Source organism: Bos indicus, chromosome 8 (assembly GCF_029378745.1).
Source record: "Bos indicus isolate NIAB-ARS_2022 breed Sahiwal x Tharparkar chromosome 8, NIAB-ARS_B.indTharparkar_mat_pri_1.0, whole genome shotgun sequence".
In the NCBI taxonomy this organism is placed as follows: Eukaryota; Metazoa; Chordata; class Mammalia; order Artiodactyla; family Bovidae; genus Bos; species Bos indicus.
Window position 1 is genome coordinate 49452867 of NC_091767.1, and position 25341 is coordinate 49478207.

Genomic DNA, 25341 nt, shown 5'->3' on the forward strand with positions numbered 1-25341 from the left:
TGTGACTATGGTATTCAGAGTGTATGTGAATTACAAGACTGGTGTTGCTATCCATGGTCCTGGTACTTGACTCATTTATTTTTCTCAATTTTAGGTGTTAGAAGTCATCAAAGTTTTCCTTGCCTTATTGCATCTTCTTCCTTTATACCCCTCCCTATCTATTGATACATATGAAGTGACAGGCATAATATTGTGGATAATTTTGAAAGGACTAAAAGAGAGGGAGAAGGAAAGTGAGAACCATCATGGCACCATGAAAGGTTATTTAGAATGAAGACAAACTAGTTCTAACATTTCTGTCAGCAGAACATATCAAACTCTTAAAATCTGTAGTAACACAGATAAAGTTGAAGATGTCACTGTGTATATTTTTTTTCATGGTAGTTTAGTTGCTAGGTTGTGTCTGACTCTTGTGACCCCGTGCACTGTAGCCTTCCAGGCTCCTCTATCCATGGGATTCTCCAGGCAAGAATACTGGAGTGGGTTGCTATTTCCTTCTCCAGAGGATCTTCCTGACCCAGGAATCGAACCTGGGTCTCCTGCATTGCAGGCAAATTCTGAGCTAAGGTCATTCATAAAACTATTAAATGATATTTTTGCAACTGCTACTATTTGCCATTTGTATCCAAAATTTTTCAGTTTTTCCTTTATTTCTGCTCAATAATAAGTTTATAAAAAGCAATTCTGAATTCGATGTTTTGCTCTGCAAGTAACTGCTCCTGGATATGCCCTCCTCTCACAAACAACTAGAAAACTACGTAAAATAAAGGAAAGAGCTGTTTTCATATATTGGCAACAGGCAGCCTAGGACTGTTATCCTTGAGAAAAGGAAATAAACAAGATGGGCACTATGATTTCCCTGGCTTTCTGCCTGGAGGCATATTCTCGATCGTGACCCAAGATAGGGCTCTCAAGTAGACCACATTGGTCTCACTGAAAATGAGATATTAGAAATCAGAGCTTAGGAAGGCTAATATGGTGTCCCACAAATGGGACAGAGTATGAAAAGAGAAGAAAGATGCATAGGGAGTAGCTTCAGCAATCAGTATAGGAGGCACGTTGAGTCTATTGCTGAATATTAATCTGCACAAGCATAGAATGAAATTACATCAGGCTGGTAAAGAACCATCAGATATGTACAAGATGAACAATTACCAGAGCCTACACAGGACTGGGGGATATGTAAGTTACAACAAGGCAGGTTGGAGAGTATCTTGCTGAATACTCAGGGCATTCAAGAAAGATTCCTGAAGAGTAATACTTTAATAGTTGGATGAAAGTAGCCCTAGGGCCTTTCAACATTCACAGAGGAATGGATAAAGAAAATGTGGCACACATATACAATGGAATATTACTCAGTCATAAAAAGGAATGAAATTGGGTCATTTGTAGAGATGTGTGTGAAGCTAGAGATTGTCATACAGAGTGAATTAGGTCAGAAAGAGAAGAAAAAAATATACATTAAGCATATATGTGGAATCTAGAAAGATGGTATAGATGATCTTGTTTGCAAGGCAGAAATAGAGACAGACATAGAGAAAAAATGTATGGACAACAAGGAGAAAAGTGGCGGGATAAACTGAGAGATTGGAATTTACATAAATATTGATGGACTCCCCAGGTGGCCAGTGGTAAAGAGTCTGCCTGCCAATGTAGAAGATGTAAGAGATGCAGGTTCGATCCCTGGGTTGGGAAGATCCCCTAGAGTAGGAAATGGCAACCCACTCCTGTATTCTTGCCTGGAAAATTCCATGGACAGAGGAGCCTGCAGGTTACATTCCACGGGGTCCCAAAGAGTTGGACACAACTGAGCACGCACACACTTTTAGCTTTATATTATTGATACTATGTATAAAATATACAACTAATGAGAACCTACTGTGTAGCTCAAAGAACTCTACTCAATGCTCTGTGGTGACCTAAATGGGAAGGAAATGCAAAAAAAGAGATCTATGTAATGTATACATATGGCAGATTCACTTCACTGTACGGTAGAAACTGACATAATATTGTAAAGCAACTATGTTGTGGTTGTTGTTGGCTAGTTGCCCAGTCATGTCTGACTCTTTGTGACCCCATGGACTGAAGCTCGCCAGGCCTCCTTGTCCCTCACCATCTCCCAAAGTTAGCCCAAATTCATGTCCATTGCATCAGTGATGCCACCCAGCCATCTCATCCTCTGCTGCCCTCTTTGCCTTCTGCCCTCAATCTTTCCCAGCATCAGGGACTTTTCCAATGAGTCAGCTGTTTGCATCAGATGACCAAAATACTACAGCTTCAGCTTCAACATCAGCCCTTCCAATGAGTATTCAGGGTTGATTTCCTTTAAGATTGACTGGTTTGATCTCCTTGCTGTCTAAGGGACTTTCAAGAGTCTTCTCCAGCACCACGGTTCGAAAGCCTCAATTCTTTGGTGCTATCCAACTATACTCCAATAAAAATTAATAAAGGGGCTTCCCTGATGGCTCAGTGGTAAAGAATCTGTCACCAATGCAGGAGACACAAGTTTGATCCCTGGTCTGGGAGGATCCCGCATGCCATGGAGCAACTAAAGCCATGTGTTACAGCTACTGGTTCTGTGCTCTAGATCCGGGGAACCACAGCTACTGAAGCCCACACACTCTAGAGCCTATGCTCTACAACAAGAGAAGCCATGGCAATGAGAATCCTGCACATTGCAACTAGAGACTAGCCTCCATTCACCGCAGCTAAAGAAACTCAGCATGCAACAAGGAAGACCCGCACAGCCCAGTGCAGCCTAAATAAATAAATCAATAATTAAAAAATTAAGACAAGAAAGAAAGTAGCTCTAGAGTAAAGCTACACCAAAGCAACCACCCACCACAAAGTAAAATATTAGGATGATCCAAATTACTTAACTACTTCCCAAATAAATGTCAATATTCTTTGAAAGAAAGCAACACACATCAGACATTCAATAATAGAATATTACAGTGTCTAGAGTCCAGTGAAATATTAATAAGGATGCAAAGAGGTAAGAAGAACATGACCATTACCAGGAGAAAAATCAAACAATAAAAACAGATTTATAAATGATAGAGATGATAAAATTAGCAGCAGCAACTTAAAACTACCTATTATAAACATGTTCAAGAATTAAATACAATAAATATAATGTGGAGAGATGTAGAAGATATAAAACAGGACAAAGTGGAAATTCTGGGGCTGAAAAATAGAATATTTCAATTTTTTTTTTTTTTCCGGATTTTGGGCCATTGAATAATGGCTGTAGTTCAAATCTCTGGTTTTCAGTCTCCTTGACCTACCCTTCCTTGGAGACTAATTACACATACATTAGGCTATTTGACATGATCCCACAGCTCACAGACACTCTGTTTATTATTTTTTCTGTAATTTTTATTCTGTTTTTCATTTTGGATAGTGTCCAATGCTATGTTAATTCACCTTTTCTCCCTGCAATATGTAAACTGCTGTTCTCATCCAGTGTATTTTTCATTTCAGATGTTATAGTTTTCATCTTTTGATGATTTAGTTGAAGTTTTCAAAAACTATTTTTCATGTGTCTATCTACATTTCGATCTGTCCCTGAGCAGTGCTCAGTCCTCGGCTCAAGACTCCAGAGGCACCCTCTGTAGATCTCTGGGACTCTCTGCAACTTTCTCAAGTATCTGTCCTGCAAATCCTAGCAGCTCCAGCCTCCCTGAAATGTCAGCTCCATCTTCTCAACTGTCTTTTGTCCCTTTGCTGCAGCCTGGAAACTCTCTCAAGACAGTAAATTTGTGTAACTGTGGAGCTAACCTCCTTTGTTTCCCATATCTTAGAGACCACCATAGTTGACTGCCTGATCTGCCTTGTTTAAACACCCTAGTTTCATTTATTTTGTTTGGTTTTTTATTTTAATTCCAGATGGGAGGGTATATCCAATCCCCGTAACTCCCTTTGGATGAGAGTGGAAATTCCTTGATTCTTAAGAAAAAATATTGGTACTGAAGGAAAAGAAAAGCAGTTCTTTCTCTATAACAAATCTTCTATACTGTCTTAATCTAATAACGAGAAAATTTTAAGTGTAGCTTCAGTAGCAAATCTTTTTTAAATAGGGAGTCTTACTGGCTGTTATCTATTGCAATGAGTTTTCTTTTCACTGACCTCACTTTATTTTTAAACAAAGTTTTGTTACATTAATGGGTGCTCATCATAAAAATGTGGATAATGCAGAAAATATTTTAAATGAATTTTTAAAATATCTCTTAATAAGATTATCTATAACACCTGTTCAAAATATATCTTGGTAAAAAACAAGTGTTACTAATCACCTCACAAAATAATTAGTTAAAAATAGAGAACAAAATGTCTACTTTGTGTCTTATTGTAGATAAAGTATTCATTAAAATGTGGATATTGAAGCAAAAAAGAACTTTCTAAAAAAGAATCAAAGCAGATTAAATGCAAAATTGTAGTTAACATTATTCAGATATATACAAAATCCACTGGGACAGAAAATATCATTTAGAAATTAATTTTTGGAAAAAACATTTTTAAATATTTCACTGAAAGTAGGAAATTGAATAGTTGTTTGTAATCATGAATTTAGGATCAAATAAAACAGAAAAGACCGAAGGGGAAAATAAAAGAAAAAAACTGCTAAAAAAAAGTCAAGTATGCCATGCAAGTGCTGACACTTATGAAATGATTCCATAATTCACAAAATTATCAATGAGATGAAAAAAATCAGAACACTTTCAATTAACTTGTTTTTGAACACTTTGTGATCTTAAGCAGATGATTTTTGATGAACTTCTATTTGTCTTTATTGTTTGATTCTGAAAATTCTCTATGATATTTTTTCCAGGAGGGTGTGTGTGTGTGTGTGTGTGTATGTGTGTGTGTGCGTGGCCAGTAGGGTCTGACTCTTTGAGACCCCATGGACTGTAGCTCGCAGGCTCCTCTTCCATGGGATTTTCTAGGCTAGAATACTGGAGTGGGTTGTCATTTCCTTCTCCAGGGGATCTTCCCGACCCAAGGATAGAACCACTTTTCTTAGGTCTCCTGCATTGTCAGGCAGATTCTTTACCACTAGCGCCATCTATGCTTTAATACTTTTAATTCATTTATTTTCTTTTTAAAAGACTAATTCTATATAAGTGAAGTAATAATACAGAAATCATATTATATACAAACTATTTTGTAATATGACATTTTAGAAATAATGTTATGATCAGCCATCTATAATTTACCTAGCCATTCCTTCTTTATTAGAGATTTGTTTGAAATTTTTGCTATTATGAATAATTCCTCAAAGACTTCATTTCAGAATATTCCCTCTTTGAATTTCTGAAATAGAATTTATTGGATTTGATTTTAAGATTACTGTTCTTAATCTGCCTTTCACGGATCATAGCTGATTTTCAAAATATGTGGAATGGCCCCAGTGAGCACCAGACTCACTGTTCTCTATAGAATTCTCTATAGAATTTCACCTACTTGAAGGATGCTTACAGGTAACTCAAATGACATCTCCCTCTATGCAAGAGAATTATCTCTCTTTGTAGTTGACTTTATAGTTTTCTTTTGTGCAAAGTGAAGTGAAGTCACTCAGTCGTGTCCAAGTCTTTGCGACCCCATAGACTGTAGCCTACCAGGCTCCTACATCCATGGGATTTTCTAGGCAAGAATGCTGGAGTGGGTTGCCATTTCCTTCTCCAGGAGATTGTCCCAACCCAGGGATTGAACCCAGGTCTCCCGCATTGTAGGCAGACGCTTTACCATCTGAGCCACCAGGGAAGTCTACATTTTGTGCAAAGTACTCATATATTGAAAAAATTTCCTTGTGGGATATGGTTTCATTGTCAAATCTTCCTAAATATTACCCATATATACCAGATGGTAGAAGGAGAGAGAGAAAGAGACTTTGACTGTATAAGTATAAATATTTCTTCACTAATCATAAACTGCTGACCTCATAACCATCCAAAGAAAGCCAATGCTAATATCAAGTTTTTTGTATTTCCAGATAAGTGGCTCAGAAAGGAGAATCTATACAGAATGCCATGCTTGAGGATATAAGTTCTCATAGAAGAAGCAATTGTGAGGAGAAATACCGAGTGTTCTCTATTATTCAAAACATTGGTATAAATCTTTAGGAAGAAAATGCAGATTTGTTATAAATGTTTTAAAATAACTTTAGAAATTTCCATTAAAGTGACTTCTAATAACATTATTAAGCTCCCATTACATTTTCTGTTGGGAGAAGGCAATGGCACCCCACTCCAGTACTGTTGCTTGGAAAATCCCATGGATGGAGGAGCCTGGTAGGCTGCAGTCCATGGGGTTGCTAAGAGTCGGACATGACTGAGTGACTTCACTTTCACTTTCCACTTTCATGCATTGGAGAAGGAAATGGCAACCCACTCCAGTGTTCTTGCTTGGAGAATCCCATGGACGGAGAAGCTTTGTAGGCTGCAGTCCATGGGGTCGCACAGAGTCAGACACGACTGAAGTGACTTAGCAGCAGCAGCACATTCTCTGTTGCTGTTCTTCTTTCTTAGTTTTCTCTTTATTTCCTACTTTGTTGCCTTCATGCATGGCTGTTTTAGTCTCTTAGGCAAGTCTTATTTTTTAAACTGAGAATGATAAGAGAAAATACTCAGGTAGAACTTATCTAGGTATTTTGTGAATATTAACTAGTTTATTGTTGCTGTCGTTCAGTCACTCAGTCATGTCCAACTCTTTATGACCTCATGGACTGCAGAATGCCGTTTCCTTGTCCTTCACTATCTCCTAGAGCTTGCTCAAATTCATTTCCATTGTGTTGACAATGCCATCCAATCATCTCTTCCTCTGTCAACTAATTCTCCTCTTGCCCTCAATCTGTCGCAGCATCAGGGGATTTTCCAATGAGTCAGTTCTTCACATCAGGTGGCCAAAGTATTGGAGTTTCAGTTGCAGCATCAGTCCTTCCAATGAATATTCAGGACTGATTTCCTTTAGGATTGACTGGTTTGATCTTTTCACAGTCCAAGAGATTCTCAAGAGTCTTTTCCAACACCACACTTAAAAAGAATCAATTCTTTGGTGCTCAGCTTTCTTTATGGTCCAACTCTTACATCCACACATGACTGCTGGACTAGATGCTGCTTTGACTAGATGGACTTTTGTTGGCAAAGTAATCTATCTGCTTTTTAATATGTTGTCTAGTGGAGTACATCATGAGAAATGCTGGGTTGAATGAAGCACAAGCTGGAATCAAGATTGCCAGGAGAAATATCAATAACCTCAGATATGCAGATGACACCACCCTTATGGCAGAAAGTGAAGAGGAACTAAAAAGTCTCTTGATGAAAGTGAAAGAGGAGAGTGGAAAAAATTGGCTTAAAACTCAACATTCAGAAAACTAAGATCATGGCATCCAGTCCCATCACTTCATGGCAGATGGATGGGGAAACAATGGAAACAGTGAGAGATTTCATTTTTGGGGGATCTCAAATCACTGCAGATGGTGACTGCTGCCATGAAATTAAAAGACGCTTACTCCTTGGAAGGAAAGTTATGACCAACCTAGACAGCATATTAAAAAGCAGAGACAATACTTTGTCAACAAAAGTCTGTCTAGTCAAGGCTCTGGTTTTCCAGTAGCCATGTATGGATGTGAGAATTAGACTACAAAGAAAGTTGAGCACTGAAGAATTGATTCTTTTGAAATGTGGTGTTGGAGAAGACTCTTGAGAGTTCCTGGGGCTGCAAGGAGACCCATCCTATAGGAGATCAGTCCTGAGTGTTCATTGGAAGGACTGATGTTGAAGCTGAAGCTCCAATATTGTGGTCACCTGATGCAAAGAGCTGACTCATTTGAAAAGACCCTGATGCTAGGAAAGATTGAGGACAGGAGGATAAGGGGATAACAGAGGATGAGATGATTGGATGGCATCACCAATTCAATGGACATGAGTTTGCATAAGCTCCGGGAGTTGGTGATGCACAGGGAGACCTGGCGTGTTGCGGTCCATGGGATCGCAAAGAGTCGGACATGACTGAGCGACTGTACTGAGCTGAACTGAACTGAGGTTGGTCATAGCTTTTCTTCCAAGGAGCAAGCATCTTTTAATTTCATGGTTTCAGACACCATCTGCAGTGATTTGGAGTCCAAGAAAATAAAGTCTGTCACTGTTTCCATTGTTTCCCCATCTATTTGCCATGAAGTGACGGGACTGGATGCCATGATTTTCATTTTCTGAATGTTGAGTTTTAAGCCAGTTTTTTTCACTCTCCTCTTTCACTTTCATCAAGGGGCTCTTTAGTTCCTTTTCGCTTTCTGCCATAAGAGTAACATTATCTGTATTTCTGAAGTTATTGATATTTCTCCTAGCAATCTTGATTCCAGCTAGTACTTCATCCATCCCAGCATTTCACAATATGTACTCTGCGTATAAGTTAAATAAATAAGGTGACAATATACAGCCTTAATGTGCTCTTTTCCCAATTTGGAACCAGCATATTGTTCTATGTCCATATCTAACTATTGCTTCTTGACCTGCATACAGATTTCTCAGGAGGCAGGTAAAGTCTGGTAATCCCATCTCTTTAAGAATGTTTCACAGTTTGCTGTGATCCACACAGTCAAAGCCTTTGGCATAGTCAATAAAGCAGAAGTAGATGTTTTTCTGGAACTCTTTGGCTTTTTCGATGATCCAATGGATGTTGGCAATTTGTTCTCTGGTTCCTCTGCCTTTTCTAAATCCAGCTTGAACATCTAGAAGTTCTCTGTTTATGTAGTGTTGAAGCCTTGCTTGGAGAACTTTGAGCATTACTTTGCCAGCATGTGAGATCAGTGCAATTGTGTGGTAGTTTGAGCAATCTTTGGCATTGCCTTTCTTTGGGACTGGAATAAAAACTGATCTTTTCCAGTCCTGTGGCCACTACTGAGTTTTCCAAATTTGCTGGCATATTGAGTGGAGCACTTTCACAGCATTATCTTTTAAGATTTGAAATAGCTCAGCTAGAATTCCATCACCTCCACTAGCTTTGTTCCAAGTGATGCTTCTTAAGGCCCACTTGACTTTGCACTCCAGGATGTCTGGCTGTAGGTGAGTGATTACACCATTATCTTTATCTGGGTCATTAAGATCTTTTTTCGTATAGTTCTATGTATTCTTGTTGCCTCATCTTAACATCTTCTGCTTCTGTTAGGCCCATACCATTTCTGTCTTGTATTGTGCCCATCTTTGCATGAAAAGTTCCCTTGTTATCTCTAATTTTCTTGAAGAGAAAATTAGTCTTTCCCATTCTATTGTTTTCCTCTATTTCTTTGCACTTATCACTGAGGAAGACTTTCTTTTCTCTCCTTGCTATTCTTTGGAACTCTACATTCAAATGGGTATATCTTTCCTTTTCTCCTTTGCTTTTTGCTTCTCTTCTTTTCTCAGTTATTTGTAAGGCCTCCTCAGACAACAATTTTGCCTTTTTGCATTTCTTTTTCTTGAGGATGGTCTTGATCACTGCCTCCTATACAATGTCATGAACCTCCATCCATATTCTTCATGCACTCTATCAGATCTAATCCCTTGAGTCTGTTTGCCACTTCCACTGTATAATTGTAAGTGATTTGATTTAGGTCATACCCAAATGGTCTAGTGGTTTCTCCTACTTTCTTCAATTTAAGTAAAACTTTGCAATAAGGATTTCATGATCTGAGCCCTAGTCAGCTCCCAGTCTTATTTTTGCTGACTGTATAGAACTTCTCCATCTTTGGCTGCAAAGAATATAATCAATCTGATTTTGGTATTGACCATCTGGTGATGTCCATGTGTAGAGTCTTCTCTTGTGTTGTTGGAAGAAGGTGTTTGCTATCACCAGTGTGTTCTCTTGGCCAAACTCTGTTAGCCGTTGCCCTGCTTCATTTTGTACTCCAAGGTCAAACTTGCCTGTTACTCCAGGTATCTCTTGACTCCCTACTTTCACATTCCAGTCCCCTATGATGAAAAGGACATCTTCATGTAAGTCTTCATAGAACTGTTTAACTTCAGCCTTTTTGGCATTAGTGGTTGGGGCATAGACTTGGATTACTGTGACATTGAATGGGGGTTTGCCTTGGAAATGAACAGAGATCAGTCTGTCATTTTTGAGATTGCATCCAAGTACTGCATTTTAGACTCTTTTTGACTATGATGGCTCTTCCATTTCTTCTAGGTGATTCTTGCCCACAGTAGTAGATATAATGGTTATCTGAATTAATTTACTTAATTAATTAATGTACTGAATTAATGTACTTTGACACTGGTTATTTTCTGCTTTTACCACTAAGGATCAAACTCAGTTGTTTAAACTCATATTTCAGAATTTGGAAATAAGAGTGGGGATACAGAATATGTGTAACAGGTGTGATGCTTAAAATAACAAATTTGATGCTCATTCATTTTTAAATATGAGTAATATATAATAACACTAACCTATTTTTGGTTAATAAATATCATATGACTTATTAGAGAATAAATTTAGGTAAAATCAATGTTGCTAAGAAATAGAGACTATCTGTGACAGAAGTTGAATACAGCTTACACTTATTTCTTACGGGTTGAAATCAATCTTTTACTATGATATTTATTATTTCAAGATATGTTAATTCAAGATACGTTGTCACGTTCTTAATTACTTCCTGACTATTTTGCTAAAGCGACTGGAAAATTAATTTTGGGTCAGAGTTACAGAATAATATTTGAATACTCTATCAGATTCTATATCTTTTATGCAATAATTTATGGAGATTTCCCTTAGAGAGAGTAAGTTAGCATTTAAAAACAGGACTGGCTTTTTAAAAAGTTACTAAAACCTAGCATTCAATCATGAAACTTTATCAAGTCTGAATTACAAATTATAATTACTCTAAAAATTTTACTGCCAGCTAGAAGTTGTTGCTGAAGTTTTGGTAGCAAGTGTTTTCATTTATTAAAGGATTTTCACATTCATTTCTCTGGAATATACAATTTTAAATGTCCATCTAATAGCAATTCTACATTCCTCACCTTCTCCCTTTCACATAAAAGGAATTCCTGTGTGGTTAATAATTATTAATAATAAAAGGACTTAGGAAGGACATAGATGCTTAAAGTTGAAGCTATTCCTGGTTAGCAGAGCTATACTAACTGAATATGTCCTCCTTCCAGATCTCCAAATATGTCTTCTCAGTGTCTAACCATGCCTTCCCATTCCACCCTTCCTCAGTGTTTTTCATCTTTCCATTCCCATGCTCCTTCTCATTGGCATCTTATCTATTCCCACAACTCTCACTGCCATCTGTTGATATCTTACAAATCTGTATCTTCCGAATAGACTTCTATTCTGATAGACTGGTAAATTTAACTCTCACAAGCACATCAAATTCAATGAGCTGTTTCCAACCTACCTCTTACAACTGAGACTCCTTCTGATACTAAATTTTTTTGTTCTTTTGCATGGAAATACCATTTACCCACACAGCCTCCATAATGCGTGTCTAATATCCATTATGTGCATATGTGCTATATTGCTTCAGTCATGCCCAAGTCTGTGTGACACTGTGGACTATAGCCTGCCAGGTTCCTATGTCCATGGGGATTCTCCAGGGATCTTCCGTACCCAGGGATTAAACTCAGGTGCTTATGTCTTCTGCACTAGCAGGCAGGTTCTTTACCACTAATGCCACATGGAAAGCCTCTAATATCCATTAAAAGAGCACTTACTTTCTCTCACTAACAGTTAATTAGTCATTAAGCTTTACTGATTATATATTTTAACAATATTTCTGTTTTCATATTTCACATTTTGGGGTCAAACTCTATTGTTTTTTGCATGGACTAATATAGAATTTCTCAACTTCAATAGTATTGACATTTTGGGCTGAATAATTCCTTGCTGTTGGCAGGCTGTCCTATGCATTGTAGTATGCTTGGTAACATCTCAGTCCTCTACCCAATAGATGCTAGAAGCATCCCCCACTGGCAGTTGTGAGAATCAAAAATGTCTCTAGATGTTGATAACTATGCCCAGTGGGGCAAAATCACCCTCACTGACAATGCCTGGATTAGTACAACCAACTCATAACTTGTCACCATGTTGTGAGACTTTTCCAATCCATCTTCCACCAAAGTGAATTTTCCAAAATTAACTTATGACTCAAACTTCCCAACCCTTTACTGACTCCACAATGCCTAAAGAAAAGTAAAAACTTTTTCAAGCTATTTATTGAATCACTAATCTATTTCTTTTTGGTTGGTAGTATTTCTGAAGGAGACAAGAGTCAACCTCCAAAGTTTTGTATTTAATATTTTCATGATGTAGACAGGTACATTCTAACATTCTCTTTGGTAATATTTAATCACCATTTCTAGGTAGCTTTGAATAAATTTGGAAAGATATTTAATTACCCCAACTTTTCCTGTCCTTGATTTCTTATATTTCTATATAGCTGGACCAAGCAGAAAATCTCGATACAGTAAGAAGGCAGCACAATCATTTAAATTATTGTTAATGAAGAAGCTTACCCAGAAAAAGGAAATCAAAACATAGGCTGTAAGCTGTTAATTTTAATTCCTATTCTTCCCAAATAACATTGAAAAAAAAAACCCAGAGAAACAAAAACAACTGCCCTACAGAAAGAACAGCATATATTTCAATGCACAATTCAGAAGCACCTGCATTAGTCAGAAATGCCATGGCAATAACCTGACCTATTGTTAGAAATCTAGCAAGTACATTTTTCATTGTTCCCCAGTGGGACTTTCTGGCAACCAGTATTGATTGTGGGAGTTCCAAACTTCTATTAGACTTTTCTTATCTCTTAGATGATAATTATTTTAGTCCAACAATAAGACAATTTAGGATGTGAAAATAAGCTGATGTAGGCTAGGTCAAATGATGCCAATACTTGGGTAAACCTTATTTGAATTATAGTCTTATTTGATGTCAGAGCATAAAATCCCAATACAGGTATTTCTCATAAGACTTTACATTATTTTACATGCTATTACATATGATTTCTACTTGATTTTAGACATTATTGTTTTATTTTTTAAGAAGTATATGTTCAATTTACCATTAACACTTAATATGACTCAATACAACTGAATAGCATCAAGAGTTCATATGAATGTAGACATACTGTGATGTGAAGCAGGATTCAAGATTGATGGAAAAAGAAGAGGAAACATTGGCAAAGGTTATATGGAGAAGAAAGAAATTGGGATGTCACTTGGTCTTGATAGTAGATAGAGTTTTATTTCTTTGAGAGAGAGATCAGCATAGACTGTTTTAACTTGTTTCCTCTAATGCAGCATCTATAAAAGGTTACAGCAAACTATCAGTTTCTCAGTACCTGGAAACTCCATTAACATTTTGATCAATATAGTGTAGTAGTTTAAAAATGGACCCTGAAGTCAGACTGTTTAGACTTACGCTCTAATTGCACAACTTGCTAGCCATGTGGTGTTGGGTAACTCAGTACCTGAGTTTTCTCTCCTGAAAATTGGGCTGGGTACTTATATGCCACTTATCCCATGAGGCTGTGATATTAAATTAATAGCTTAAAGTACTTAGAAAATTGCCTGTCATTGAGTAACCACCCAATAAATGTCATATATAATTCCAGTAGTCATGTATGGATGTGAGAGTTGGACTATAAAGAAAGCTGAGCACCAAAGAATAGATGCTTTCGAACTGTGGTGTTGGAGAAGACTCTTGAGAGTCCCTTGGACTACAAGGAGATCCAACCAGTCAATCCTAAAGGAAATCAGTCCTGAATATTCATTGGAAGGACTTATGCTGAAGCTGAAGCTCCAATATTTTGGCCACATGATGCGAAGAACTAACTCATTAGAAAACCTTGATGCTGGGAAAGATTGAAGGCAGGAGAAGGGGATGATAGAAGATGAGATGGTTAGATGGCATCATCAACTTGATGGACTGAGTTTGAGCCAGCTCCAGGAGTTGGTGATGGACAGGGAAGCCTGGCATTCTGCAATCCATGGGGTCACAAAGAGTCAGACACAACTGAGTGGCTGAACTGAACTGAAATGTTATCTGTCACAGAATAAACCTTGTAAGTGTAAAAAGAAAAGGACAAAAGCAGGTAGCATCTCAATAGTCAATCTCACATGACTGAGGCAAACACCATTTAATACAAGCTGCAATGACTTTCTTCAAAGAAATGTTGTCTTTCCATCTGTTTTATCTGTTTTTAGACCTCTGTTTCATCTTCATGTGAAGAGTTCTAGTACTCAATTCCTTCCCGGGTTACCTTATGGTTATAGTGTCTTCAGTACTTGGCCTAGTTTTGAACTTGTAAGAGGAAATAAAAGCAATTACCTCTTTTAATTCTGAAAAGTCTTCTGTGGTCACTTTCAAATACAACTAACACATAACATGTCCACATTTTTCCAGAAAATCTTGGCCGAAGAAATGTGAACTTGTTTGATATGCTTACTTGTGATCTGCAGATAAGATCTCCTTTTGCTATTTCTATTTTGCTTTGTTCTACAATCTCTCTTTCTGCCGTGTTTCCTATCACAAGCTAACGTCTTCTTCTTGTTCCCTAATTTGACATTTTGCCATGCTTATTAGTTAAATGTTATTTATAATATTTGGGAGCTCTTGTCTGATGTCCTAAAGACTTAGGGAGAAAGGTACTATGGAAAATATTACTGTTGTTATTATTAACGATAGCAATAATAGCAGACTACAGCTGTGAAAGAATTTGGAGGAAATCAAGCCAAGTGTTTTTGCAGATATTTTAAAGTTTACACAGCAAAAGCTTGAAATATGTCTCCTCCTATATTCTGGGCCAAGCTAAACCTTTGATTTATGTTAATTGTGCCTGAAAATCCAATCCCCAAGGGCTTGGTCTTTTCATTCTCTCATTTAGAATTCATTCTCTTGAACTGGCTGGTAATTACTGGCCAATGTCCTGACCACCCAGGTGCACGCTGGCAAAGGTACCCAGCTTTTGTGTTCCCATCTTCTGCTGAAGTAAGCACTCTTTCCTGCTATTTAGTGACTGTTAAAATCATCTGCAAAGATGCAAATATTCTGCTCCTTAGTGCAGAGAGAGCTGGCAGTGTGAGTCTTCTTTTTTTTTGCATGATGCAAGTAAACCATGTATGAGTAGGAAATGAATGAAACTACTCTGGATGCTTATTTCTCTGGACTGAATTGTAAGGTCCAGATCATACGGCCAGAGGAGGCATCTCTGCTGCTTTCCACAAATTCTTCCACATAATGCTCTGAACAAGTGCTAAATGGCTAAGGGCAGGGATTTCATCCTCCTTAAATGAAATGAACAAGGGATAAAAAGCCAAATATAAGTTACTTTAAGAATCACTTCTTGTCTGAAGAGTTTGAAATTCTGTCTTTGAATTGACACCTTCTCTTCACTCCACCATCTTGTAACTTATATAGAAGCATAGGAAGACAACAAATCAAGGTTCAGCATGACCTACTGGCAACAAACACAGTTGTAAAGTGGTGCTGAAAGTGTGCCTTTAAAGACTTCACTGCTTCATTGAATTTATAATTCTTTTTTATCTATGAAGCTTTTTCAAGGAAAAAAATTTGTTCGCAACTAGTCATAAGATTGGGGATTTAAATAGACGGTTAAGCTCATACAGAGCAAATTATAAATGTCTAAAAATAAAACTTAGGTGTCCACATTTGAGATTGGTCAATGGAGCAACTTCTCAAGAAATAATATTTTAGCATTAGTAGAATACTGTCATTTTTGACATATTTATTGAGAAATTTTGAGTTGGAAGAACTTTAAATTCCACTCTTCAAAGAAAATCACCAAGGAAACCAGCTACTTCTTATAGCTAAAGGTATATCTCTCTTATGAATCTGGAACCTTGAATTTAATGTATTAATGTTAATTATAGATATCAAAGATGATAGTATGAGTGAGAAAGTGAGAATCTGTTTACCTAATGAATAAAAGTTACATTGAGATAATTATTTACTTTCCAAGAAACTGCTCAACTATTTCAACCTACATAAATCATAGTTTTGATGGTAAAACAATATATTTTTAGCATTTACCTAAGGTAGAATGGTATTTCTGGCTCTTTAGAACTACATTGTTCAGTATGGTCTAAGTAGTCATGTGTGGCTACTGAACATGTGAAATGTGGCTGGTCCAAACTGAGATGTGCTGAAAGTATAAAACAGACACTGGATTTCAAAGATTTAGTAAAAAAAAAATCTGTAAAACATATCATTAATAATTTTAATATTTTAAATGTTAAAACAATACTTTGGATTTAATGGATTAAATAAAATGTATTACTAAAATTAATTTCATCTGTTCCTCTTACATTTTTAGGGAAAAGTGAATAGTCCATAGAGTCGCAAAGAGTTGGACACAACTGAGTGACTTGACCTGCCCTGACCTGAACAGTTTAAAAACTAAAATTTCAAACTACACCTCAACTCACATTCCATTCCTAGTGGATTGTGCTGCTTCAGAGAAGTAAGCATCGTTAGCAAAGTGGGTGCCAGGAGTATGGAATGGAGAGGCCCCATGTGGTCAGTTCCCAAGTCTGTCCACTTTTTCTGATATCTGAGCAGTATGGAAAAAGAACTATAGACCTGAGCAGAAAGACAAGTTTTTACAAGGAACTATGAAAACAGTTATCCCTGCTTGAGAACTACCCTTAAAGACAAAATAGGAGTTAGGAGGATATTCTTCTCTTTAGAGCACCTGATGTTTTCCATGGCTTCTTTCAGGTCTTCTGGAAAGCAGCTGGGGGAATCCATTGGATGTGGCAATCTCCCTAGATGCTTGGAGGAAGAAAGCCAATACTAGTCAGACACAACAAAGTCCAGTGTACAAGTGTCAGAGACGCAGTAGCACCTGGTGGAAGCCTTGTGTATAAACCATGAGTCTATTGAAGAACATCGGACTTTGTGGAGGACTGCATGAGTGATATGGCAGGATGTTATCAAGAACCAGAGTCCTATTACCATTGCATTTCTCCATCTGTACTTGTAAACTAGTGAAGACTTGGAAAAATTGCATTCGCCAAATTTATTCTTAGTGGCAAAACTTAGAAAGAATATTCAGATTTGAATTTTAATCACCACCCAGTTATAACTTTTTAAGAAATTTTTTCAATTATTATTATTATTTAGAGCTACTAGATTCTATTTTAAAATTAACCTTTAATTTTGGAATGCATGTCAAGTTTTTCAACGATTGAGGGTTTATTTTTGTATAAGTGTTTGGGAAGACCTATTTCTCTCCATGGATTTATTCTGTTTCATTTCATTTCCCAGGCTGGGGCTGGTGTGTAGACTTTTTAATATTCCTTTGTATAAGACCCAACTTTTATAATAAATTCCCTACTCTAGAATATTCATAGTGGTTCTGTTTCACTACTTGAACCCTGACTGTTGCAAGTAGCTCAATTAAAGCCACTCCATGCATCTTCTGCAAATGCTGCCTTTCTGAATGGGAGGAGACATTAGCTGGAGGTGCTGATTGTCTCTGTGGGTACAGTGGTGGGGAGGCAGAAAAAGTGGATATGGCCATATTTTTATTCATTCTCCAAATCTAGAGCTAGGTGATAGATTTTGTTTCAGCAAGAGCACTTACAATCTTTAGCTGTGGCTAAGAATTTGAAAGCCACCAAGGGAGACTATGTTCTCAAGAACAGAAGTAAAGATTCCACTAAACTTAACAAAGAATAAGTCAACAGAATAAATTTACTGAAAAAATACAGGCCTCTACTGTGTTTGGCTTACTTTTGTGTTGCTTATTTGATCATGTTTATTTGAAACTTGACTCCAATATGACAACCCATTCTGTTGAGTTTATTGTTAAAAGACCAAGAATGATTAATGACTCTAGTGAAATTATGGATTTTTATTGTTGCTAGGCTAATATAGTAAGTCCCAACTAAATCTTATAATGCATAATACATATATGTGTGGCATTCTTTGGGATATAAATGATTGTGGAAATGCAGATGCTATAAATTTTGCCTTCTGGACTATCATCAACTTCAGCTCACAAAATAAATAAAAAGGTAAATATGTTGAATTTAGTTATGGACTTTCTCCAAAGGGAATAAAAGAGAATAATTTTAAATATTACTTCTCCATGGAGTGACAAGAAATGTTGGCTAATTTTCATAAATTGAGGAGTGCAATCTGATTTAGGGCAAAATTACTACTTTTAAAATAAATGCAATTATATTGCTCTGTTTTATTATCATCTACTGACATGAAATTGCTATTCCATAATCTTCTAAACTTTTAAATAGGTCCTTTGTAATGGATAGATTTATGTGCATAGTGTATATTATTTATATAACAATGATAATAACAAGTATAAATTCCTTACTGGGTACCTGATATTGGGCTATATTTCAATCCTAAGAGATAAGCAATATTATTACCCTGATTTCACAAATGGAGAAACTGAAGTAAAAAGAAGTTTAATAATTTATCCAAGATGACATGGCTTATACAAGAAGGAGTCAAAATTTGAATGTAAATAGGTTAGCTCTTAACTTCTATCCTGTACTGGCAAGTTATGTAGAACTATAACGTCTGTAGATTGGTGGCTCTGGGTAACATTGGTTATTTTGGATGACCTGTTTCCTGTTTCTAGGTAAATTTATTCATTTGGTAAGAGTTCTTTGGCAAATGACTCTTCCATTGCATACAGTTAAAGTGGGACTGTCAGTGTAGATTATTTTCCACCTTCTAGAACTAAATGATGGTCAAATAAATTTTATCCAAGAATATAATTCTTAAGCAGAATGACACAAGAAAGATAAGTGATTGGATCTGAGCTATGTCCATGGTAATTCTTTGTATAAAGCCCTCCATTTCTTCCCAGGACACATTTTCCTGAGGGTATCCCTGGTTCCACTTTCCTGAGGCCTAATTTTTCAAGTTCTATCTTGATAATTTTGTTCCTGTGACCTGTCCTGACTTTCACATCTAAGGGCTAGAAAGGAATAGTTTTTTTGGCATTATTTTAAAAATTGAGATACAATTCACATTCTTTTACACAAAGTTTACCATTTTAAAGTATACAATTCAATATATTTTTAGACTATGTATAGGGTTATGCAACCATCAGTATTATCTAATTCCAGAATACTTCCTCACTCCAAAAAGAAACCCTGCTGCCATTAGTGATCACTTCCTAGGCTCCTTTACCCCCAATTTCTGGGATTCACTCTTTCATGATCAATTCATTTATACTGTTTAAATGCCCAAAAGCATTCCTTTTATAGCTTTTTCTAATTTTTTTTTCTCTATTTTTACCCACTGACGTTCAAATAAAAACAAAACAAAGTGTATTTGTGTATCGAGAGAAAATAACTATGACATTTAACCCATATATTTTTTTGTGGCTTCCCTGGGGGCTCAGATAGTAAAGAATCTGCCTGCAGTGCAGGAGACCCAGGTTTGATCCCTGAGTCAGGAAGATCCCCTGGAGAAGGTCATGGCATCCCATTCCAGTATTCTTGCTTGAAGAATTCCATGGACAGAGAGACCTGATGGGGTATAGTCCATGGCAAAAAGTCGGACATGACTGCCCCCATGTATTTTTTACACTTCCTTAATTCTCTCTCTCTTTTTTTTTTTTTTTGAGTATTAACGTATTTCTAAGTGTGAGAAATTGCATAGTCAAATACACATATTTAATCCATATGTGGGTGAATTCAAAAAGACAATAGATTGAAAGCATATACAGCATCGTATTCCATAATCATCCACAAAATATTTGTCTTTTTCCACCCTCCAATCACACTTCCTTATCATTAAATAGATAAGAAAAATTTCATCTTTAATTTAGCAATTTGAAGTAATTTGAAATTCCTTTGAATGTATACTATTTCTCATATTTCCTAATATCATATCTGAAAAAAATGATAGTTTTCTTATTATATGCTTTGTACTAAAGAAAGCAACAGGAAGCAACAGTTAGAACTGGACACTGAACAACAGACTGGTTCCAAATAGGAAAAAGAGTACGTCAAGGCTGTATATTGTCACCCTGCTAATTTGACTTATATGCAGAGCACATTATGAGAAACGCTGGGCTGAAAGAAGCACAAGCTGGAATCAAGATTGCCAGGAGAAATATCAATAACCTCAGATATGCAGATGACACCACCCTCGTGGCAGAAAGTGAAGAGGAACTAAAAAGTCTCTTGATGAAAGTGAAAGAGGAGAGTGAAAAAGTTGGCTTAAAACTGAACATTCAGAAAACGTAGATCGTGGCATCTGGTCCCATCACTTCATGGCAGATAAATGGGGAAACAATGGAAACAGTGAGAGATTTTATTTTTGGGGGAATCTCAAATCACTGCAGATGGTGACTGCTGCCATGAAATTAAAAGACGCTTACTCCTTGGAAGGAAAGTTATGACCAACCTAGATAGCATATTCAAAAGCAGAGACATTTTACTTTGCCAACAAAAGTCTGTCTAAAAGCTATGGTTTTTAAAAAAAAATAAATAAATAAAAGCTATGGTTTTTCCAGTAGGCATGTACGAATGTGAGAGTTGGACCATAAAGAAAGCTGAGCATTGAAGAACTGATGCTTTGGAACTGTGCTGTTCGAGAAGACTCTTGAGAGTCTCTTGGACTGCAAGAAGATCAAACCAGTCAATCCTAAATGAAATCAGTCCTGAATATTCATTGGAATGACTGATGCTGAAGCTGAAACTCCAGTACTTTGGCCACCTGATGCGAAGAGCTGACTCATTTGAAAAGACCCTGATGCTGGGAAAGTTTGAGGGCAGGAGGAGAAGGGGATGACAGAGGATGAGATGGTTGGATGGCATCACCGACTCAATGGACATGGGTTTGGGTGGACTCTGGGAGTTGGTGATGGACAAGGAGGCCTGGTGTGCTGCGGTTCACGGGGTGGCGAAGAGTCGGACATGACTGAGCAACTGAACTGAAGTAAAGATTTAGTTAACAGCCACTACATAATGGTGTCTACTTACCCAAGAACAGTGATTAAATAATAATTAATATTTTCCTCTGGAATATTCTAGAAAAAATTTTAAATAGCCATTTTTTTTTCAATTTAGTAACTTTTAAATAAATTTATTTATTTATTTATTAAATTTAGACCCAGCTATGCTAGGTCTTCATTGCTGTGTGGGCTCTTCTCTAGTTGCAGAAGGCAGGGGCTACTCTGTAGTTGTGGTGCAAAGGCTTCTCACTGTGGTGGCTTCTCTTCTTGTGGACCATGGGCTCAGCAGTTGTGGCATGTGGGCTCAGTAGTACTGCTCCTGGGCTCTAGAGCACAGGCTGAGTAGTTGCAGTGCATGGGTTCAGTTGCTCTGGCAAGTGGGGTCTTCCCTCACCGGGGACGGAGGCCATGTCTCGTAAACTGGCAGGAGGATTCTTCTCCACTAAGCCACCAGGGAAACCCCTCAATTTAGTAATTTTGACTCCTGTGCCCATTGTTCTTGGGCAGTATAGCAACTCCTATTTCTCAAAAGACCTGCAGAGGTCTTGGGAAGTAGAAATGTGACTTTTAAGAACTTTGGCTCTGGAGTCAGCCTGCCTGGGGTCAAATCCCACCTCTCTTCTTACTAACCACATGAACACAGGTAAATCACTTAACCTCTTTGTGTCTGTTTCCTTATGTATAAAAGGAGAATAAGACAACCTACCTGAAACATTTTTTTTAATCAGTGGATGAGATAATAAAAATAAAGTTCTTAAAAGAATGAGTAACATATTCCAAGGACTTATTTAAAGCTAGCAACTGATACAAGCTGGAACTAGCATTCCTCACTTCAACCCAATGATTGAGACAGCAACAGTTTAATTAAGATACATCCAAGAAGATTCCCTATGAAAGATTAATGAAATACTATATCATTGAAACTGTAATCATAATAACAGCAGCTCTAAATCGTTGAACATCCAGGGCCAACATGATGATATGTTCTTTACTTGTTTTTCTGTTTAATCTCTCAGAAACCCTGTGAATTAGGTAGTTTTTCCATTTTACACAGTAGTAAACCGCATTCAGAAAAGTAAGATCATGGCATCTGGTCCAATCATTTTGTGGCAAATAGATGGGGAAATAATGGAAACAGAGCAAGACTTTATTTTTTTGAGTTCAAAAATCACTGCAGATGGTGACTGCAGCCATGAAATTAAAAGACACTTATTCCTTGGAAGAAAAGCTATGACCAACCTAGACAGTATATTAAAAAGCAGAGACATTACTTTGCCAACAAAGGTCTGTCTAAAAGCTATGGTTTTTCCAGTAGTCATGTATGAATGTGAGAGCACTGAATAAATGTATGAATAAAGTATTCATAAAAGTATGAATAAAAAAACTGAACACTGAAGAATTGATGCTTTGGAATTGTGCTGTTAGAGAAGACTCTTGAGAGTCTCTTGGCCTGCAAGAAGATCAAACCAGTCAATTCTAAATGAAATCAGTCCTGAATATTCATTGGAATGACTGATGCTGAAGCTGAAACTCCAATACTTTGGCCACCTGATGCGAAGAGCTGACTCATTTGAAAACACCCTGATTCTGGGAAAGATTGAAGGCAGGAGGAGAAGGGGACAACAGAAGATGAGATGGTTGGATGGCATAACCGATTCAATGGACATGAGTTTGAGTAAACTCTAGGAGTTGGCAATGGAAAGGGAATCCTGGTGTGCTGCAGTCCATGGGGTTGCAAAGATTCAGACATGACTGAGCCACTGACCTGATCTGAAACCACATTGCAGGCTAGCTAAGTAACTTGCTCATGACTTGCACATCCTTTACATTGTCTTTCCAAAAACTTCTCTGTTAAAGTGATTCCCAGTGACTTTGTGAGAACTCCAAGAGCTCAAATATATTAATTTACTAGATCTTCTAAAATGTTTCCTGTAAGGTACTCCATTAGTTTGCCTTGTCATATCTTCTTTTCAGGGACATTTAATTGAGAAAGCACTGAAGAAACACAAGTAGCAGACAAAGAGCAGAGAATAATCATGGGCAGATTTCACGAGTAAGGAGAGCTGATGTTTTTCAGGAATTTGCCATGGGTACAGTGGTAGGGTTAAGATCTGAATGTAATGTCTCTCCTTCAGAATGTTAACTCTATGTCCATTTCCACAGATGGAGAAGAAAGGCCCCATGAAGGAGAATCAAGACATGTCCTTGGAGTTGCTTTTGCCAACCTGAATAGGTTTTGAAGCTCCCATGAAGAACCTCATCCATTCAGCTTACTTAGGACCATTGGTGGACTCTGATAGCCAGGGAACAGACAATCTCTCGTAGGCCACATAAGTATGAGAGGGAAATAAACTTCCCAGGGTAAACATCACGTATCATCCTAAAGTGGCAGTCTTAATAAATATAAGCAATCGAGAACACTATAGTTTTTAAGGTACACTTTATATTAAACCATATTAGGGAGTATATTTGGAGAAGGCAATGGCACCCCACTCCAGTACTCTTACCTGGAAAATCCCATGGACAGAGGAGCCTGGTAGGCTGCAGTCTATGGGGTCACAAAGAGTCGGACATGACTGAGTGACTTCACTTTCACTTTTCACTTTCATGCATTGGAGAAGGAAATGGCAACCCACTGCAGTGTTCTCGCCTGGAGAATCCCAGGGACGGGGGAGCCTGGTGGGCTGCCGTCTATGGGGTCGCAGAGAGTCGGACACGACTGAAGCGACTTAGCTTAGTAGGGAGTATATTATCAGAGTCCCAGCAAAGAATAGAAGCCATATTCTAAAGTACTTAATTAAACAATTAACAAGGGGACGATTTGTTGACATGTGAACAGAACACCAAAGGATACTGAAGCACGTATGAACCAGAAGCAGTGGGAAACTATTACCAAATTCAGAAGAGTGATTATTTCTCATTCCTCTTTAATTCTCTAGTATCTACCACAGTAACTGTCACATCAAAGTGAAAGTGTTCGTTGCTCAGTCTTGTCCCACTCTTTTTGACCCCATGGATTGTAGTCTACCAGGTTCCTCTGTCCATGGAATTCTACAGACAAGAATACTGGAGTGGGTTGCCATTCCCTTCTCCAGGGGACCTTCCCAACCCAGGGATTGAACCTGGGTCTCCTGCATCGCAGGCAGATTCTTTACCATCTGGGCCTCCAGGGAAGCCCTAACTGTGGCATAACTTGTCATTATGATCATCATCATTATAGCTATGTTTCATGAAGGCGTCTCATGTGCTGGCCACTAAACTAAATACGATACACTGTTTCATATGTTCTCAGCCATCTTGTGATTTGTAAACTATTGACTATATTTTACATAATGAAAAGTGAAATTCAAAAGTCAAAAAATGGATAACAATTCAAACAGGTGATAGGTGTGAAGCAGAATTAAAATCATGCCTGACTGATTTAAAATACAGTGTTATCCAAGTTATAGTAAGTGAAGGTCCATGTTAGACATCAAATAAAAGATTTCTCCTCCACTGACTATAAAATTTCTATTACTTCAAAAGCCAACCAGTAGGCTTCCATCTAAACTCCAAGGAATAGTTAATGAGATAAAACTATATCACTTATCGCTCTTTCGCCAGAAATTTGTTCATGCTTTGTCTCACAAACAGATCACAGACGCCTCAAAGAAGGATTCCTTGTGTTATACAGCTTTATATCTCCCAGAGACTCTGGTGTTTTGCGAATATCAGTTCTTGTTTATTTATATAATTTGTTTTTCTATACTTATTTCCATAGTTCTCCACATGGCTACAAGCCTAGTCCTCACAGGGTTTTTATGATAATTAGTTCTAGAGCAGCAGTTTCCATATCCTGAGTGTACAGTGCTCATTATGTTTAGTTTTCAAATTAAGGTTAATTTTGTCTTCCCAATGCCTCTACTCCCTTTGAAAACTTTAAGATGTCCAAGTTTGCAAAGATGGGCTTTGCAAAATTACAATTGGAAATTAATTTTACAAAGGGCAAATACTAAACCTGTCTGACTCATCTCTCTTTTATAATGGCTTTCCTAACCACAGGCATTCCTAGGAAATGTTTCTGACTTTGGTAGCTAAAAGTGAGAGAAGGAATCCTTACTGTTTGCTGACCCGTCTGACTGATCTTGAAATCAATGAGGTAAGGTCATTCAGGACAATCTTGCAAACTGCTTAGCAAAGCATTGAAGCTCTTCTGTGGCTTGGACCCAATTAAACACAAACTTGAATTTTCCAGCATCTTCTATCACTCTCTCGGCCCATGCATCTCCTAGACTCTAGCTGGAGAGAATGTTTAAGGAATATGCTGTGCCCTTATGAGTCTCCCTATTTCACATTGCTGACTGCCTCTTCCTGGAATGCTTCACCTCACATGGACTCAAATAAACAAGGATGCAGCTACA